Source organism: Arachis stenosperma, chromosome 3, assembly GCF_014773155.1.
Source record: "Arachis stenosperma cultivar V10309 chromosome 3, arast.V10309.gnm1.PFL2, whole genome shotgun sequence".
Lineage (NCBI taxonomy): Eukaryota > Viridiplantae > Streptophyta > Magnoliopsida > Fabales > Fabaceae > Arachis > Arachis stenosperma.
In genome coordinates, this window is record NC_080379.1 from 7393825 (window position 1) to 7416070 (window position 22246).

General features: G+C 31.7%; 1 pseudogene; it reads right to left on the minus strand.

Annotated features, from left to right (window-relative positions):
* Positions 1 to 363: 363 nt before the first annotated feature.
* Positions 364 to 15700, minus strand: LOC130965425 (aquaporin NIP6-1-like; annotated as a pseudogene).
* Positions 15701 to 22246: the final 6546 nt, after the last annotated feature.

Genomic DNA, 22246 nt, shown 5'->3' on the forward strand with positions numbered 1-22246 from the left:
ACATGCATATCCATTCAAACGTAATTCGAAGCAAGTTGTTTTAAATTACATGTATTTATAATTTGAATCATATTGATTCGAATTATATATAAATGGCCATTAATAAATTGCTGAAATAATTTTTGTTTTAGCTGATTTGGATAATAAACTTCTCAACTTGGTTTATTTGGGTTTTTTACCCTTATTATTATTCTCATTTGCTAATTTCCACAATATATACTTTTTTACATATATTATTTACATATATTATTTATTATACATATATGACACATATAAGTTTATATATATCTTGTGCGGTTGATTGATTCTAATAATCAATTAATGTAATAATCACCTTCTGAAGCTTCCAGAATTTGAAGGAGCCTAGAGTTTAGAGTTTTCATCTTCATTCGAAAGTTTAACAGCAGAATAAGTACCGGTATCACTAAGTGCACTAAGAATTGGAGTTGTCAAATAAACTCAAATTGTTTTGTAATTGTATGCTATAATTATTGAACCTAATATTTTTATTGGGTTTATGAATCTCTCTAATGCTGACTTGTAAATTAATAATATTATTATAATAATTAATTTATATTTAACTATTTAGGCAATAAAATTTTTTTATATTTAATTTTGTGCGTGTAGATATCGTATTCTTTTAAAAATTAGATTTTCATCAATCTTAATTACTTTATGCATAACTTTTTTTAATATAATAAATACTATTTTGACTTAAATATTTTTTTAATAATCAACATGTATTATTTTTTAAGAGAATTATATATATCAATATTTAAAAAGAATAATTAAATAATATCACCTTATTAATTAATTTAAAAAAATAATGCATGCAATCATGACCATAAGTATTTAATATTTTTCTTAGTTTATCTTCTTATTTATTTATTTAATATTTAGTATTTTAAATTTTTGGAGTATAGAATTCTAATATCATATCATAAAATTACTCATTCTATAAAGAGACAACATAAATGGTTATATTTACCAAGTTTCATAAATAGACCCTATTATAATAAATTAATAATTAATTATTTATATAATTATATGAAAGTAAAGGTAGATCTAATAGAAGGACATACCCGACTATGAGGATGTTGAGCATGACAATTAGGGGTGGCAAAGCGGGCTGGCCCGCCCCAACCCGCTCCGTCCCGCCTAGGCCCGCCTCATAAACGGGGCGGACCGGCCCGCCCCGCCAACTAAAATGAGTTCAAAATGCTAGCCCGCCCCGCTTTATGGCAGATTGGCGGGTTGGCGGGCTAGCCCGCTTGACTCTTTTTTCTTTTTTTTTGAAAAATAAAATTCATTAAAATTAATCAAAAAATAATAATTAAAAAATAAAATACAAATAAAAAATAGTCAAATTTTAATATAATTTGTTTACTATTTTTTTTAATTTTTAACTTCAATAAAATTGTTCAAAATAATATTTGTCAATAAAATCATCTTTATTTTAAAAAATAAGTCACATAATTTGAGCATATATACGAAATTATAAAATAAAATAAATAAAGTTAATAACTAAAAGAAGAATAAAAACAAAAAATGAAAAAAAATGTTTAAAAATTCTATAATTATTAATTTTATAATAGTAACCACTATTTTATTTAATAAAAAAAGAAAAATATAAAGCTTCGGCCCGGCGGACCGGCCCGCCCCGCCCCGCCAAAACCCGCCAATTTGGCGGTGCGGGTTTGGCAGATTTTTTTAATTTGGCGGGTTCGAAATCCTAGCCCAACCTGCCTTTTTTAGCGGGTTTTGCGGATCGGCCCGGCGGGCTCGACCCATTTTGCCACCCCTAATGACAATGGCTCTCACCGCGATTTTCGCTAACTCTTCAACCTTTATTTATCACCATAAACAACTTCATCAATATTTAATATTATAACATACACACATACTCCTTTTAATTAATATGTTAACATCAAATCAAATTTTGTTACCTACATACAATTAATATTATAAAAAAGGCTTATGTTCATGGTGCAATAAACAAACGAAGATTCTAAAATCTCATCTTAAGTATTATTTTTATTTTTTTTAAAAAATATAAAATGATACAGCAGTATATCTCACTGCTAAAACATGTTCACGTCACACATATGAACAAAACTATTCATGCAAGTTGAATTATTGGGGACCAGGTACAAATACTTTTAATATAGATAGATGTATTTTGTAACTTAAGTCAATTCTTCAAAATCACTGCAACTGGGACTAACAAATAAGAGCAAGTTTGTTTGACTCTAAAATAACGGTCGAGCATGTTAGGCCAAACATGAGAAAGGCGGTAGCAATTAACTCGATGATAGTTAGCTTCCATATCTGAAATAAAAAGAAAATAAAATAAGATGTTAGAGATAGCATAACCTTTTATAAAAATAAATTGACAAAAGTCCTTTCTTATCACTAAAAAAAAACAACTGTTGCATATACAAAAAAATCTTTTGAACTAGAAAATGAAAAGCTATATTTGATGGACCACAAAACATGACCCAACAAGTGGTATCAGAGCCGATAGTGACCCAATAAGTGGTATCAGAGCCGATTGTTAATCGGTTTGGTTTAAAGAGTATTCAATGTGAAGTATCGAAAGCCTTTCTGGCCAAGGTAGAGCCGATGGTGACCCAACAAGTGGTATCAGAACCGATGATGACCTAACAAGTAGTATCAGAGCCGATAGTTAATCGGTCTGATTTGTTTTTGTATGTTTAGTAAATTCACCTGGTATCTGGTACAATAACTGTGATTATGGGACTTGCTAAGGTGGGAAAATTTACATTGTTATTCTTAGGATCTATTCTTTTCTTCTCAAATTTCAGATACAAGGTTTCCATCTAATGCTTTTCGCTTTTTAATTTCAGATCCAAGGTTTGCTTGCTGCGTTATTGGCTGTTGATTATTCAGTGGATACATTACCCTGTGCTAGGAAATTGAAAAAGTGGATATAGATGAACATTACAAACCTAAAGTCTTTATTTGGGTTTTTTTCATATTTTAGCTGCCATATTTATCCTTTACTGTATTAATCACAAACCAAATTTATGCTTTGCATCTACTGTTGATTTAATTTCTCTATATTTTATGGCAATCTTTTCGCACTGTGTCAGAATCATTTAGATGCATATTGGAAGCAGAAAATTGTTGATTATTCTCTATATATTTAGTTTCTCTACATACTACTAACTTTTAATATGCAGAATATTCTATCTGTTACAAATATCCGTTTCAGCCTCATTGTTTTCTTTGCTGAATTCACTTTTTCTTAATTATTAAACTATTGATCCCTATCATTTTTCACTGTAATTAAAAGTCACAGGACCAAAATATTAGAAGTTAAATACAAAAATTAACACAAAATTAAATAAGAACTTTAAATCAGAAGTTATACAGAAAAAATTAAACCATGGTGCAGTTAAGATACTTTGTCACCCAATATGACATACTTTATCTCTTTCTCAGGCCCTACAGAAGTAAGGATGTATAATAATCAATAGCCAAAAAGAATAGTCCTCAATGAGAAGTTTTAAAAGAGGAGTGTTAGAGGCAGTAATTTTTGTGATTTATGACCATTAAATAGTTATTAATGATGTTTTTAATGGTGTGAAATTTCATCCAATGGTGTGAAGTTACTCATTTTTATTTTGCTAGTTACATACTGACTAAAATTTAATAAAGTTGCTGGCCTCTATACTTTTCCTTTTTAAAAAGAAGTGTATAAAAGAAAAAAATTATTAGTCCTCAATGGAATCCACGTAATTTTTTTCCCTATAAAAAGAATCCACAAAAATATTATATTCCCATAAAATATTTCAATATCACCAGTTCTATAGTAGTTTAATTATTACTTATTTTAAAATTTTTCCAATACTAACTGTCATTTGTTACAAGATTTTAGTCAATAAATATGTAACATTCAATTGGACCACTGAATAAGTAGTATAAGTGTATCATATACTAATTTTTTATGTTGGACACCACCATCCAGACAAACATGCCAATAAAATAATTGTTGTAGACCTATCTTCATATAAATTTATGTGTATTACTTTCTTGTCTAACATTAGTAGAACAGTAAAAATAAGTTGTGCTTAAATATTGAAACTGCTTGTTTTAATATTTAATGTAGGTTCAGGTTGGAACCAGGGGTACTGAGAGCATGGACTAGGATGCAATGGTTATGCAGATGTATAAATCAATATATTCATAAACTATATATATTTGCATTGCATGATATATTTGTAATGAATTTTACTCTTACTCTTATCAAATTAAAAGGAGTGATATGACATCATGTATACGTTACTATATTAGTATATTATTATCTATCATTGCAACTATCTAGCTTCATGAAATAAAAATATGTGATTGATGTATTATTTATGAGAATTCTTAATTATTAGTTCTCTCAAACTTTTGGAAAAATCTAATTAAGTGAGGTTCCTCGTATTTGAGAAGATATATAACTTCCTTTCATACATAACAATTAATATAGCACTCCTTTCCATAGATGTTTATCCACATTGATGTTTATGGCTAAAAAAAAAAATTAAAATTACGTGGAACTAAATGAACCGTGTGGGAGCCAAACAATACAACCAATAATTCTGCATCAAATCGTATTCTATCCTTACATTATCATATACTTTTTGGTTTTATTTATTGATTATTATATGATTGGGCGTATTTATTAATCTTAGAGATAGTATAATATTTTATATATAACCCAAGAAAGTAACCCGATTCAAAAAGCTCTATCATTCTCGCACTCAATCATAGTCTCATTGCTGGACTATCTTCACCGGGAAGACTTTCAATGCTTCACTTTGAATATTCTGTAAACCAGATTGATTAACCAGCGGCTCTGACTACTTGTTAGGCCACCATCGGTTCTGATACCACTTGTTGGGTCACCATTGGCTCTACTTTTACCAGAAAGACTTTCGATACTTCACCTAGAATACTCTTTAAACCAAACCGATAAACCATCGGCTCTGATTCCACTTATTGGGCCACTGTCGGCTCTAATACCACTTATTGGGTCATGTTTTATAGTCTATCAAACATAGCTTTTCATTTTCTAGTTCAAAAGATCTTTTTGTATCTGCAACAATTGTTTTTTTTTAATGATAAAAAGGGTTTTTGTCAATTTATTTTTATATGCTATTTCTAATATCTTATTTTATTTTCTTCTTATTTCAGATATGGAAGCTAACAATCATTGAGTTAGTTGCTATCGCTTTTCTCATGTTTGGCCTAACATGCTCGACCATTATTTTAGAGTCAAACAAATTTGCTCTTATTTTGTTAGCCCCAGTTGTAGTGATTTTGAAAAATTGACTTAAGTTACAAAATATATCCATCAATATTAGAATTATTAGTATCTGGTCCCCAATAATTCAACTTGCATGAATAGTTTTGTTCATATGTGTGACATGAACATGTTTTAGCAGTGAGATATATCGCTGTATCATTTTACATTTTTTTTAAAATAAAAATAATACTTGAGATGAGATTTTGAAATTTTTGTTTATTTATTGCACCATGAACGTAAGCCTTACTTATAATATTAATTATATATAGTAACAAAATTTGATTTGATGTTAACATATTAACTAAAAGGAGGATGTGTGTATGTTATAATATTAAATATTGATGAAGTTGTTTATGGTGATTAATAAATGTTGGAGAGTTAGCGAAAATTGCAGTGAAAGCCATTATCATGCTCAACATCCTCATAGTCGGGTATGTCCTTCTATAAAATCTACCTTCACTTTCATATAATTATATAAATAATTAATTATTAATTTATTATAATAGAGTCTACTTATGAAACTTGGTAAATATAACTATTTATATTATCTCTTTATAGAATGAGTAATTTTATCACATGATATTAGAGTTCTATACTCTAAAAATCTAAAATACTAAATACTAAATAAACAAATAAAAAGATAGACTAAGAAAAATATTAAATACTTATGGTCATGATTGCATGCATTGTTTTCTTAAACTAATTAATAAGGTGATATTATTTAATTATTCTTTTTAGATCTTGATATATATAATTCTCTTAAAAAATAATACATGTTGATTGTTAAGAAAATGTTTAAGTCAAAATAGTATTTATAATATTAAAAAAAGTTATGCACGTAATAATTAAGATTGATGAAAATCGAATTTTTAAAAAAATACTATATCTATACAAAAAAATCAAATGTAAAAGAATTTTATTGCATAGATAGTTAAACATAAACTAATTGTTATAATGATATTATTAATTTACAGGCCACCATCAGGAAATCAATGAACCCAGTAAGAACATTAGGTCCAGCAATTACAGCAAACAATTACAAAGCAATTTTCATAAGGCTGCCTTCTAAATCTGAAATAAAAAGAAGAAAATAAAATAAGATGCCATCCTTTGTTATATTAATCTTAGAGATAGCATAATATTTTGTAATATAACCCAAGAAAGTAACCTTATTCAGGAAGCTCAATCACTCTCGCACTCAATCATAGCTGGACTATCTTTACCGGAAAGACTTTCAATGCTTCACCTTGAATACTCTTTAAACCAGACCGATTAACCATCGGCTTTGATACTACTTGTTAGGCCATCATCGGTTCTAATACCACCTGTTAGGTCACCATCGGCTCTACCTTTTTCAGAAAGTCTTTCGATACTTCACGTAGAATACTCTTTAAATCAAACCGATTAACCATCGGCTCTGATACCACTTATTGGACCACTGTCGGCTCTGATACCACTTGTTGGGTCATGTTTTGTGGTCCATCAAACATAAATTTTTATTTTCTAGTTCAAAAGATCTTTTTGTATCTGCAACAATTGTTTTTTTTTTCAATGATAAGAAAGGACTTTTGTCAATTTATTTTTATAAAAAGTTATGCTATCTCTAACATCTTTTTTTATTTTCTTCTTATTTCAGATATGGAAGCTAACCATCATCGAGTTAGTTGCTACCGCCTTTCTCATGTTTGGCCTAACATGCTCGACCATTATTTTAGAGTCAAACAAACTTGCTCTTATTTTGTTAGCCCCAATTGCAGTGGTTTTGAAGAATTGACTTAAGTTACAAAATACATCCATCTATATTAGAAGTATTTGTACCTAGTCTCCAATAATTCAACTTGCATGAATAGTTTTGTTCATATGTGTGACATGAACATGTTTTGGCAGTGAGATATACTGCTGTATTATTTTACATTTTTTTTAAATAAAAATAATACTTGAGATGAAATTTTAGAATATTTGTTTATTTATTGCACCATGAACGTAAGCTTTGCTTTTAAAATTAATTGTGTGTAGTAACAAAATTTGATTTGATGTTAACATATTAATTAAAAGGAGGATGTATGTATGTTATAATATTAAATATTGATGAAGTTGTTTATGGTGAAAAATAAAGATTGGAGAGTTAGCGAAAATTGCGGTGGGAGCCATTGTCATGCTCAACATCCTCATAGTCGAGTATGTCCTTCTATAAAATCATTCTTCACTTTCATATAATTATATAAATAATTAATTATTAATTTATTATAATAGGGTCTATTTATGAAACTTGGTAAATATAACTATTTATATTGGCTCTTTATAGAATGAGTAATTTTATAATATGATATTAGAGTTCTATGTTCTAAAAGTCTAAAATACTAAATACTATATAAATAAATAAAAAGATAGACTAAGAAAAATACTAAATACTTATGGTCATGATTGCATGCATTGTTTTCTTAAACTAATTAATAAGGTGATATTATTTAATTATTCTTTTTAGATCTTGATATATATAATTCTCTTAAAAAATAATACATGTTGATTGTTAAGAAAATGTTTAAGTCAAAAAAATAGTATCTATAATATTAAAAAAAAGTTATGCACGTAATAATTAAGATTGATGAAAATCAAATTTTAAAAAAAATACTATATCTATACACAAAAAATCAAATGTAAAAGAATTCTATTGCATAGATAGTTAAACATAAACTAATTGTTATAATGATATTATTAATTTACAGGCCACCATCAGGAAATCAATGAACCCAGTAAGAACATTAGGTCCAACAATTACAGCAAACAATTACAAAGCAATTTTTATTAAGGCTGTCTTCTAAATCTGAAATAAAAAGAAGAAAATAAAATAAGATGTCATCCTTTGTTATATTAATCTTAGAGACAGCATAATATTTTGTAATATAACTCAAGAAAGTAATCCTATTCTGGATGCTCAATCACTCTCGCACTCAATTATTGTCTCATTGCTGGACTACCTTTACCGGAAAGACTTTCAATGCTTCACCTTGAATACTCTTTAAACCATACCGATTAACCATCGGCTTTGATAATACTTGTTAGGCCACCATCGGTTCTGATACCACTTATTGGGTCACCATCGGCTCTACCTTTGCCAGAAAGATTTTCGATACTTCACCTTGAATACTCATTAAATCAAACCGATTAATCATCGACTCTGATACCACTTATTGGGCCACCGTCGACTCTAATACTACTTGTTGGGTCATGTTTTGTGGTCCATCAAACATAGCTTTTCATTTTCTAGTTCAAAAGATCTTTTTTGTATTTGCAACAATAATTTTTTTTAATGATAAGAAATGACTTTTGTCAATATATTTTTATAACAAGTTATGCTATCTCTAACATCTTATTTTATTTTCTTCTTATTTCAGATATAAAAGCTAACTATCATCGAGTTAGTTGCTACCGTCTTTCTCATGTGTGACCTAACATGCTCGACCATTATTTTAGAGTCAAACAAACTTTCTCTTATTTTGTAAGTTCCAATTGCAATGGTTTTAAAAAATTGACTTAACTTACAAAATACATTCATCTATATTAAAAGTATTTGTACCTGGTATCCAATAATTTAACTTGCATGAATAGTTTTGTTCATTTGTGTGACATGAACATGTTTTAGCAGTGACATATATTGCTGTATCATTTTATATTTTTTTTTAAATAAAAATAATACTTGAGAAGAGATTTTAGAATCATTGTTTGTTTATTGCACCATGAATGTAAGTCTTGCTTATAATATTAATTGTATGTAGTAACGAAATTTGATTTGATGTTAACATATTAATTAAAAGTAAGATGTGTGTATGTTATAATATTAAATATTGATAAAGTTGTTCAGGGTGAGAAATAAAGGTTGGAGAGTTAACGGAAATCGCGGTGGGAGCCATTGTCATGCTCAACATCGTCATAGTCAGTTATGTGCTTCTATTAATTCTACCTTCACTTTCATATAATTATATAAATAATTAATTATTAATTTATTATAATAGGATTTAATATTATAACATACACACATCCTCCTATTAATTAATATGTTAACATCAAATCAAATTTTGTTACTACATACAATTAATATTATAAGCAAAGCTTATGTTCATGGTGTAATAAATACACAAAGATTTCAAAATTTCATCTCAAGTTTTATTTTTATTTTTAAAAAAATATAAAATGATACAATGGTATATCTCAAAGTCAAAACATGTTCATGTCACACATATGAACAAAACTATTCATACAAGTTGAATTATTGGGAAACAGGTACAAATACTTCTAATATAGATGGATGTATTTTGTAATTTAAGTCAATTCTTCAAAACCACTACAACTGGAGCTAACAAAATAAGAGTAAGTTTGTTTGACTCTAAAATAATGGTCGAGCATGTTAGGCCAAACATGAGAAATGCGGTAGCAACTAACTCGATGATAGTTAACTTCCATATCTGAAATAAAAAGAAAATAAAATAAGATGTTAGAGATAGCATAACTTTTTATAAAAATAAATTGACAAAAGTCCTTTCTTATCATTTAAAAAAAATAATTGTTGCAGATACAAAAAGATCTTTTAAACTAGAAAATGAAAAGCTATATTTGATGGACAACAAAACATGACCCAACAAGTGGTATCAGAGCCGATAGTGACCCAATAAGTGGTATCAGAGCCGATGATTAATCGGTTTGGTTTAAAGAGTATTCTAGGTGAAACATCGAAAGTCTTTCTGACAAAGGTAGAGCCGATGGTGACCCAACAGGTGGTATCAAAACCGAGGGTGGCCTAACAAGTAGTATCAGAGCCGATGGTTAATCGGTCTGATTTAAAGAGTATTCAAGGTGAAGCATTGAAAGTGTTCCCGGTAAAAGTAGTCCAGCTATGATTGAGTGAGAGAGTGATGGAACTTCCTGAATAAGGTTACTTTCTTGGATTATATTACAAAATATTATGCTATCTCTAAGATTAATATAACAAAGGATGACATCTTATTTTATTTTCTTCTTTTTATTTCAGATTTGGAAGGCAGCCTTAGTGAAAATTACTTTGTAATTATTTGCTGTAATTGCTGGATCTAATGTTTTTACTAGATTCATTGATCCTCTGATGCTGGCATGTAAATTAATAATATCATTATAATAATTTGTTTATGTTTAACTATCTATGCAATAGAATTTTTTTACATTTGATTTTTTGTGTATAGATATCGTATTTTTTTAAAAATTAGATTTTCATCAATCTTAATTACTACGTGTATAACTTTTTTTTAATATAATAAATACTATTTTGACTTAAACATTTTCTTAACAATTAACATGTATTATTTTTTAAGAGAATTATATATATATATATATATATATATATATATATATATAAATTTAAAAAGAATAATTAAATAATATCACATTATTAATTAGTTTAAGAAAACAATGCATGCAATCATGACCATAAGTATTTAGTATTTTTCTTAGTCTATCTTTTTATTTATTTATTTAATATTTAGTATTTTAGACTTTTAGAGCATAGAACTCTAATATTATGTTATAAAATTACTCATTCTATAAAGAGACAATATAAATAGTTATATTTATCAAATTTCATAAATAGACTCCATTATAATAAATTAAAAATTAATTATTTATATAATTATATGAAAGTGAAGGAAGATTTTATAGAAGGACATATCCGCCTATGAGGATGTTGAGCATGACAATGGCTCCCACAGCGATTTTTGCTAACTCTCCAACCTTTATTTATCACCATAAACAACTTCATCAATATTTAATATTATAACATACACACATCCTCCTTTTAATTAATATGTTAACTCAAATCAAATTTTGTTATTACACATAATTAATATTAAAAGCAAGGCTTACATTCATGGTGCAATAAATAAACAAAGATTCTAAAATCTCATCTCAAGTATTATTTTTATTTTTAAAAAAAAAATTAAAATGATACAGCGGTATATCTCACTGCCAAAACATGTTCATGTCACACATATGAACAAAACTATTTATGTAAGTTGAATTATTGGAGACCAGGTACAAATACTTTTAATATAGATGGATGTATTTTGTAACTTAAGTCAATTCTTTAAAATCACTGCAACGAATGCTAACAAAATAAGAGCAAGTTTGTTTGACTCTAAAATAATGGTCGAGCATGTTAGGACAAACATGAAAAAGGCAGTAGCAACTAATTCGATGATAGTTAGCTTCCATATCTGAAATAAGAAGAAAATTAAATAAGATGTTAGAGATAGCATAACTTTTTATAAAAATAAATTGACAAAAGCCCTTTCTTATCATTTAAAAAAAAACAATTGTTGCAGATACAAAAAGATCTTTTGAACTAGAAAATAAAAAGTTATGTTTGATGCACCACAAAACATGACCCAACAAGTGGTATCAGAGCCGACAGTGACCCAATAAGTGGTATCAGAGTCGATGGTTAATCGGTTTGATTTAAAGAGTATTCTAGATGATGTATCGAAAGTCTTTCTGAAAAAGGTAGAGCTGATGTTGACCCAGCAGGTGGTATCAGAACCGATGGTGGCCTAACAAGTAGTATCAGAGCCGATGGTTAATCGGTCTAATTTAAAGAGTATTCAAGGTGAAGCATTGAAAGTCTTTCCGGTAAAGGTAGTCCAGCTATGATTGAGTGCGAGAGTGATGTAGTTTCCTGAATAAGGTTATTTTCTTGGGTTATATTACAAAATATTATGCTATCTCTAAGATTAATATAACAAAGGATGACTACGTCATAACTTTTTTTTGTATAATAAATATTATTTTGACTTAAACATTTTTTTAACAATCAACACACTACAACAAAAACGCCATTTAGCGGCGGTTCCTGGAGCCGTTTAGCGGCGGTTTTGAACCGCCGCGAAACATTTCGCGGCGGTTTTATGAAACGCCGGAAGATAGGGCGCGGCAAAACGGATAGCGGCGGTTTTAGTCAACCGCTGGAATAACCGCCGCTAAACATCTATCAATTTTGCGGCGGTTTGCAACCGCCGCTAAATAACAAATAAACGAAAACAACATTTGTTTTGCGGCGGTTCTAAACCGCCGCCAAATTTTAGTATTTCCGTTTATAGTTATTAGAATCGGACCGGACCGTCCGGTGGTCCACCATTAGACCCACAACGTGTGGATAGAATATTAACTTTGTAAAGCCTTCCACAAACGAAGAAGGTATGGCTCGAACTTGGAACCTGGAGGAAAGAAAAGCTTTAACAATGTCATGTTACCACCAAGCCAAATGTCTCTTCGATGTATATAGCGCTAATAATTATATATATCATATGAACACATTTAATTGCCACACAGATTTTTGTTGTATACTTTATATATCTGATCATTGTTATTATAGGCACCTTATATATTGGGTAAAATTCACAATTAAATCAAATGGAGGACTAAATTACACAATTCTACCAAATTGAAAAACATTACCAGGATCTCCCAAAAGCACATTCTTATGTAATTCGAATCAGTCTCATTTGAATTAGACAAACAAACACTACTTTGAATTAGTCCTATTCGAATTAGTAATAATGCTTGTAATTGGAATTTGTCCAATTTGAATTATGCTTGCATGTAGTTTTATGGTAGTTCGAACCAGGGTGATTCGAATTATGCACGCTAGGTCGTCCCTAGTAATTCGAATGAGTCTGCTTCGAATTAATTTTGGACCATAGTAGATCGAATTAATTTACGTCTATTTATATATGATCCAAGCATATATAAAGAGTACAATAAAGAGTACATCTAATAATATCCATAATAAATTCAATAAAGAGTATATTCAATCATAAATAAAAAAAACAATAGTTATAAATATTTTTTCTAAATTATTAAAAATAAAATATTTTCTAAAAATATTTATTACGATTTAGAATTTAGTCTTTAATATTTAAAATTAGTAAAATATTTGTCAAAAATATTATATTTTGTTGGTCAGTTAGCATTATTGAATCTATTAACCATAATAATATGTAGATAATTGATTGGTTTTTATATAAAAATATTTTTATTCTATTTAGTATTTAATTTTGATAAAACATTTTTTTTAATTTAAATTTAGTTATTATGAATTCTTATATCTAAGAATACAAGCTAAGATTGTTATTTAAAAAAAAATAAATTTTTTATTTTAATAAATGCCCAACAAATCATTAAAATAAAAAAATGATAATTTAAAATTATAATTTTTGTAAAATTATAACATTTTGAATTTTTAATGACTTGTAGAAAATATTTTTAATTATTATTTTTAATATTTTATAGAAGATATATATAATTATTATTTTTAAAAAATGTTTGATTTTTAATTAGTCAAGAATATAATTTTATTTTCTTCTTTTACATCCATATTTGAATGCAAATTTAAATGCCAATAAAGTAAACAAAAAAATCTTATTGGTAAATTTGTTCACATGAGTTAACATATATAGCTTATTTAACTTGTGAAATTTTTATTTATGTAAAACGAATGTAGAAAAAGTGTTACGAGTTTAAGTAACAATGATTTAAACATATATAGTTTAAGATAGTAGTATTTACTTAACTAGATTATACCCAAATGATTATTACTAAAGAAAACATTGCAATATGTGGTAATACGCATTTTGCGGCGGTTTAAAAGTAACCGCCGCAAAATGCCTAACAAGAGAAGTCACCGGCGGACATATCGCGGCAGTTTTCGAAAAGAAACCACGAAATACAAACCTGACCGGCAATATAGCGGCGGTTTGAAGAAAACCGCCGCAAAATGTTAACCTTACAACAATATAGCGGCGGTTTTGCTAAAACCGCCGCTAAATGTCGTCCTGATTGCAGCCCCAACCTTTAACCGCCGCTATATGTGCCGCAATTTGTCTTTTCGCGGCACATTTACAAAACCGCCGCAAAATAACCGTCGCTACCTTAAGGATTTGTTGTAGTGACATGTATTATTTTTTAAGAAAATTATATATATCAAGATTTAAAAAGAATAATTAAATAATATCACCTTATTAATTAGTTTAAAAAAATAATGCATAGAACCATGACCATAAATATTTAGTATTTTTCTTAGTCTATCTTTTTATTTAATTATTTATTTATTTATTACATTTGTGCAATTATTTGTGATTACAAATTGGTCTAGTAGGACATATATATATACACGTAATAATTAATCAATCCAACAAAAATTCTTCTAAACTAAGATCATATGGTGAGAATATCCATAACGTGAAGGAATGAATAATAGAAAGAGCATGTCTTTCATTTTCAGTACTTATGAAGACATATTTTTCCTTCTTATCTTAACGTACCTTTTATTATTATTATTATTATTATTATTATTATTATTATTATTATTATTATTATTGATAATGGGAACCATATATATTGAGACATGAAATTTATATAGCCCCTTATAAAGAATTTAGTCAAGTCCATCTTAAAGAATAAATTTACTTTGATAGAAGGACATACTCAGTTATGAGGATGTTGAACGTTACAGTGGCTCCCACCACCATTCCCGCGAACTATCCAACCTTCATTTATCACCATAAACAATTTCATCAATATTATTACTTAATTAAGCAAGAAATTATTGGCAATTAGCACATTAAATATTATAAACATAATATAACATATGCTTACAGTTCTAGTGTGAGTGGCGAAAGCAGTGACAACAAACATGAGATTGAAGCTGATGATGAATTCTAAAGCAAAACTTGGCTATATCCTCCTGAAGGAACCGTCACTCCACCCCCCATAAATGGATGATACACTTCCTTCAGTGCAAATGCGGCACACACTGATGCCAATATCTGTGCTCCAATATACATTGGCACCTGCATGCATGCCATATATATTTTAATGAACATTCACATGCATTCCATATATAGATAGATCACTGAGTTCTTACCTTCTTCCAAGGGAAGTGCTTTATGGCAGCAAATGATATGGTGACAGCGGGGTTGAGATGTGCACTGGATATGTGTCCGGTGGACAGGATGATGACTGTCACCGCAAGGCCGGTGACGACAGCGCAGCCCAATTGACTTTCCAATCCATTAGTCTTCTCGTTCATTATTGCCGCCGCTATTCCAGCGAACATCAGCATAAATGTGCCAACGAACACTGCGGTTACCTAATCATACAAATTTGAAATTAGTTAAGTGAAGAAACAGTTACAAAAAAAATTAGTAATAAAAGGAGTCGGGAGATAATTAGAGATGTGGCTTAGTACGTGCGTATTACCTTTTTGGCAAGAGGAGGAAATGGCAAACACTTGCAATTCTTCATTATGAAAGGAGGGAGGTGGTGAGCGCTGTGAATGTAACAGCCCAGACCACCTGCTAGCATGATATTGTCCGCTTTGGCACATAAGGCCTCATGGTTTTGTCTTTGACGATAGGGATGATAGCCGAAGCCCCCTACACTCACTCGTCAAAACGCGTCATGCTAGAGAGAGGTATCCACACCCTTATAAGGCATGCTTCGTTCCCCTCTCCAACCGATGTGGGCCTTACAATCCACCCCCCTAAGGGAGCCCAGCGCCCTTGCTGGAACATCGATCCGGGTTCTGACTCTAATACCATCTGTAACAGCCCAGACAACCCGCTAGCACGATATTGTCCGCTTTGGAACACAAGGCCTAACGGTTTTGTCTTTGACGATAGGGATGCTAGTCGAAGCCCCCCACACTCACTCGTCAAAACGCGTCAAGCTAGGGAGAGGTATCCACACCCTTATAAGGCATGCTTCGTTCCCCTCTCCAACTGATGTGGGGCTTACAATCCACCCCCCTAAGGGAGCCCAGCGCCTTCGCTGGCACATCGATTCGGGAACCTAGCTCTGATACCATCTGTAACAGCCCAGACCACTTACTAGCACGATATTGTCCGCTTTGGCACACAAGGCCTCACGGTTTTGCCTTTGACGATAGGGATGATAGCCGAAGCCCCCCACACTCACTCGTCAAAAAGCGTCATGCTAGGGAGAGGTATCCACACCCTTATAAGGCATGCTTCGTTCCCCTCTCCAACCGATGTGGGCCTTACACTCACCACCTCCCTCCTTTCCATACATTCACAGCGCTTACTACCTCCCTCCTCTCCATACATTCACAGCGCTCACCACCTCCCTCCTTTCCATACATTCACAGCGCTGACTACCTCCTTCCTCTCCATACATTCACAGTGCTCACCACCTCCCTCCTTTCCATACATACACAGCGCTCACTACCTCCCACCTTTCCATACATTCACAGCGCTCACTACCTCCCTCTTCTCCATACATTCACAGCGCTCACCACCTCCCTCCTTTCCATACATTCACAGCGCTCACTACCTCCCTCCTCTCCATACATTCACAGCGCTCCCTCCTCTCCATACATTCACAGCGCTCATCACCACCCTCCTCTCCATAAATTCACAGCGCTCACCACCTCCCTCTTGTCCATACATTCACAGCGCTCACTGCCTCCCTCCTCTCCATACATTCACTATAACAACCTAGACCACCCGCTAGCACGATATTGTCCGCTTTGGCACACAAGGCCTCACGGTTTTATCTTTGACGATAGGGATACTAGCCGAAGCCCCCCACACTCACTCGTCAAAACGCGTCATGCTAGGGAGAGGTATCCGCACCCTTATAAAGAATAATTCGTTCTCCTCCCCAACCGATGTGGGCCTTACAATCCACCCCCCTAAGGGAGCCCAGCGCACTCGCTGGCACCTCGATCCGGATTCTGGCTCTGATACCATCTGTAACAGCCCAGACCACCCGCTAGCACGATATTGTCCGCTTTGGCACACAAGTCCTCACGGTTTTGCTTTTGACGATAGGGATGCTAGCCGAAGCCCCTACACTCACTCGTCAAAATGAGTCATGCTAGGGAGAGGTATCCACACCCTTATAAGGCATGCTTCGTTCCCCTTTCCAACCGATGTGGGCCTTACAATCCACCCCCTAAGAGAGCCCAGTGCCCTCGTTGGCACATCGATTTGGGAACCTGGCTCTGATACCATCTGTAACAGCCCAGACCACCCGCTAGCACGATATTGTCCGCTTTGGCACACAAGGCCTCACAGTTTTGTCTTTGACGATAGGGATGATAGCCGAAACCCCCCACACTCACTCGTCAAAACGCGTCATGCTAGGGAGAGGTATCCACACCCTTATAAGGCATGCTTCGTTCCCCTCTCCAACTGATGTGGGTCTTACAATCCACCCCCCTAAGGGAGCCCAGCGCCTTCGCTGGCACATCGATCAGGGAACCTGGCTCTGATACCATCTGTAATAGCCCAGACCACCCGCTAGCACGATATTGTCCGCTTTGGCACACAAGGCCTCATGGTTTTGCCTTTGAGGATAGGGATGATAGCCGAAGCCCCCCACACTCACTCGTCAAAACGCGTCATGCTAGGGAGAGGTATCTACACCCTTATAAGGCATGCTTCGTTCCCCTCTCCAACCGATGTGGGCCTTACACTCACCATCTCCCTCCTCTCCATACATTCACAGCGCTCACTACCTCCCTCCTCTCCATACATTCATAGCGCTCACTACCTCCCTCCTCTCCATACATTCACAGTGCTCACCACCTCCCTCCTTTTCATGCAAATACAGCGCTCACTACCTCCCTTCCCCTCCATACATTCACAGCGCTAACCACCTCCCTCCTGTCCATACATTCACAGCGCTCACCACATCCCTCATTTCTATACATTCACAGCACTCACCACCTCCCTCCACCTCCCTCCTTTCCATACATTCACAGCGCTCACCACCTCCCTCCTGTCCATACATTCACAGTGCTCACCACCTCCCTCCTTTCCATACAAAAACAGCGCTCACTACCTCCTTCCCCTCCATACATTCGCAGCGCTCACCACCTCCCTCTTGTCCATACATTCACAGCGCTCACCACCTCCCTCCTTTCCATACATTCACAGCGGTCACCACCTCCCTCCTGTCCATACATTCAAAGCTATCACCACCTCCCTCCTCTCCATACATTCACAGCGCTCACTACCTCCCTCCTCTCCATACATTCACAGTATTTAGTATTTTTCTTAGTCTATCTTTTTATTTATTTATTTAGTATTTAGTATTTTAGACTTTTAGAGCATAGAACTCTAATATCATGTTATAAAATTATTCATTCTATAAAGAGACAATATAAATAGTTATATTTTCCAAGTTTGATAAATAGACTCTATTATAATAAATTAAAAATTAATTATTTATATAATTATATTAAAATGAAGGAAGATTTTATAGAAAGACATACCCGACTATGAGGATGTTGAGCATGACAATGGCTCCCACAGCGATTTTTGCTAACTCTCCAACCTTTATTTATCACCATAAACAACTTCATCAATATTTAATATTATAACATACATACATCCTCCTTTTAATTAATATGTTAACTCAAATCAAATTTAGTTATTACACATAATTAATATTAAAAGCAAGGCTTACATTCATGGTGCAATAAATAAACAAAGATTCTAAAATCTCATCTCAAATATTATTTTTATTTTAAAAAAAAAATTAAAATGATACAGCGGTATATCTCACTGCCAAAACATGTTCATGTCACACATATGAACAAAACTATTCATGTAAGTTGAATTATTGGAGACCAGGTACAAATACTTTTAATATAGATAGATGTATTTTGTAACTTAAGTCAATTCTTCAAAACCACTGCAACGAGGGCTAACAAAATAAGAGCAAGTTTGTTTGACTCTAAAATAATGGTCGAGCATGTTAGGACAAACTTGAGAAAGGCGGTAGCAACTAACTCGATGATAATTAGCTTCCATATCTGAAATAAGAAGAAAATTAAATAAGATGTTAGAGATAGCATAACTTTTTATAAAAATAAATTGACAAAAGCCCTTTCTTATTATTTAAAAAAAAACAATTATTGCAGATACAAAAAGATCTTTTGAACTAGAAAATAAAAAGTTATGTTTGATGGACCACAAAACATGACCAAACAAGTGGTATCAGAGCCGACAGTGGCCCAATAAGTGGTATCAGAGTCGATGGTTAATCGGTTTGATTTAAAGAGTATTCTAGATGATGCATCGAAAGTCTTTCTGAAAAAGGTAGAGCTGATGTTGACCCAGCAGGTGGTATCAGAACCGATGGTGGCCTAACAAGTAGCATCAGAGCCGATAGTTAATTGGTCTGGTTTAAAGAGTATTTAAGGTGAAGCGTTAAAAGTCTTTCCGGTAAAGGTAGTCCAGCTATGATTGAGTGCGAGAGTGATGGAGCTTCCTGAATAAGGTTATTTTCTTGGGTTATATTACAAAATATTATGCTATCTCTAAGATTAATATAACAAAGGATGGCATCTTATTTTATTTTCTTCTTTTTATTTCAGATTTGGAAGGCAGTCTTAGTGAAAATGATTTTGTAATTGTTTGCTGTAATTGCTGGACCTAATGTTCTTATTGGGTTCATTGATCCCCTGATGCTGGCATGTAAATTAATAATATCGTTATAACAATTAGTTTATGTTTAATTATCTATGCAATAAAATTCTTTTACATTTGATTTTTTGTGTATAGATATTGTATTTTTTTAAAAATTAGATTTTCATCAATCGTAATTACAACATGCATAACTTTTTTTAATATAATAAATAGTATTTTGACTTAATCATTTTCTTATCAATCAACATGTATTATTTTTAAGAAAATTATATATATCAAAATTTAAAAAGAATAATTAAATAATATCATCTTATTAATTAGTTTAAGAAAATAATGCATGCAATCATGACCATAAGTATTTAGTATTTTTCTTAGTCTATCTTTTTATTTATTTATATAGTATTTAGTATTTAGACTTTAGAGTATAGAACTCTAATATCATGTGATAAAATTACTCATTCTATAAAGAGACAATATAAATAGTTATATTTACCAAGTTTCATAAATAGATCCTATTATAATAAAATAATAATTAATTATTTATATAATTATATGAAAGTGAAGGTAGATTTTATAGAAAGACATACCCGACTATGAGGATGTTGAGCATGACAATGGCTTCTACAGCGATTTTCGCTAACTCTCCAACTTTTATTAATCACCATAAATAACTTCATCAATATTTAATATTATAACATACACACATCCTCCTTTTAATTAATATGTTAACATCAAATCAAATTTTGTTATTATATACAATTAATATTATAAGCAAGGCTTACGTTCATGGTACAATAAATAAACAAAAATTCCAAAATCTCATCTCAAGTATTATTTTTATTTTTAAAAAAATATAAAATGATACTGCGGTATACCTCACTGCCAAAATATGTTCATGTCACACATATGAATAAAACTATTCATGCAAGTTGAATTATTGGAGACCAGGTACAAATATTTCCAATATTGATGGATGTATTTTGTAACTTAAGTCAATTCTTCACAATCACTGCAACTGGAGCTAACAAAATAAGAGCAAGTTTGTTTGACTCTAAAATAATGGTCGAGCATGTTAGGCCAAACATGAGAAAGGCGATAGCAACTAACTCGATGATAGTTAGCTTCCATATCTGAAATAAGAAGAAAATAAAATAAGATATTAGAGATAGCTTAACTTTTTATAAAAATAAATTGACAAAAACCCTTTCTTATCATTAAAAAAAAGAATTGTTGCAGATACAAAAAGATTTGTTGAACTAGAAAATGAAAAGCTATATTTGATGGATTACAAAACATGACCCAACAAGTGGTATCAGAGTCGACAGTGGCCCAATAAGTGGTATCAGAGCCTATGGTTAATCGGTTTGGTTTAAATAATATTTTAGGTGAAGTATCGAAAGTCTTTCTAGCAAAGGTAGAGCCAATGGTGACTCAACAAGTGGTATCAGAACCGATGGTGACCTAACAAGTAGTATCAGAGCCGCTGGTTTAAGGAGTATTCAATGTGAAGTATTGAAAGTCTTCCCGGCAAAGGTAGTCCAGCAATGAGACTATGATTGAGTGCGAGAGTGATGAAGCTTTTTGAATATGGTTACTTTCTTGGGTTATATATAAAATATTATACTATCTCTAAGATTAATAAATGTGCCCAATCATATAATAATCAATAAATAAAACTAAAAAGTATATGATAATGTAAGGATAGAATACGATCTGATGCAGAATTATTAGTTGTATTGTTTGGCTCCCACACGGTTCATTTAGTTTCACGTAATTTTGGTTTTTCTTTTCTAGTCATAAATATCAATGTTGATAATCATCTATAGAAGGGAGTACTATATTAATTGTTATGCATTAAAGGAAGTTGTATATATTCTCAAATACGAGGAATCTCACTTAATTAGATTTTTCTAAGTTTGAGAGAACTAGTAATTAAGAATTCTCATAAAAAACACATCAATCACATATTTTTATTTTATGAAGCCAGATAGTTATAATGATAGATAATAATATACTAATATAGTAGTGTATGCATGATGTCATACCACTCCTTTTAATTTGATAAGAATAAGAGTAAAATTCATTACAAATATATCATGCAATGCAAATATATATAGTTTATGAATATATTGATTTATACATCTGCATAACCATTGCATCCCAGTCCATGCTCTCAGTACCCCTGGTCCCAGCCTGAACCTACATTAAATAATAAAACATGCAGTTTCAATATTTAAGTACAACTTATTTTTACTGTTCTACTAATGTTGGACAAGAAAGTAATACACATAAATTTATATGAAGATAGGACTACAATAATTATTTCATTGGCATGTTTGTCTGGATGGTGGTGTTCAATATAGAAAATTAGTATATAATACACTTATATTACTTATTCAGTAGTCCAATTGAATGTTACATGTTTATTGACTAAAATCTTGTAACAAATGAC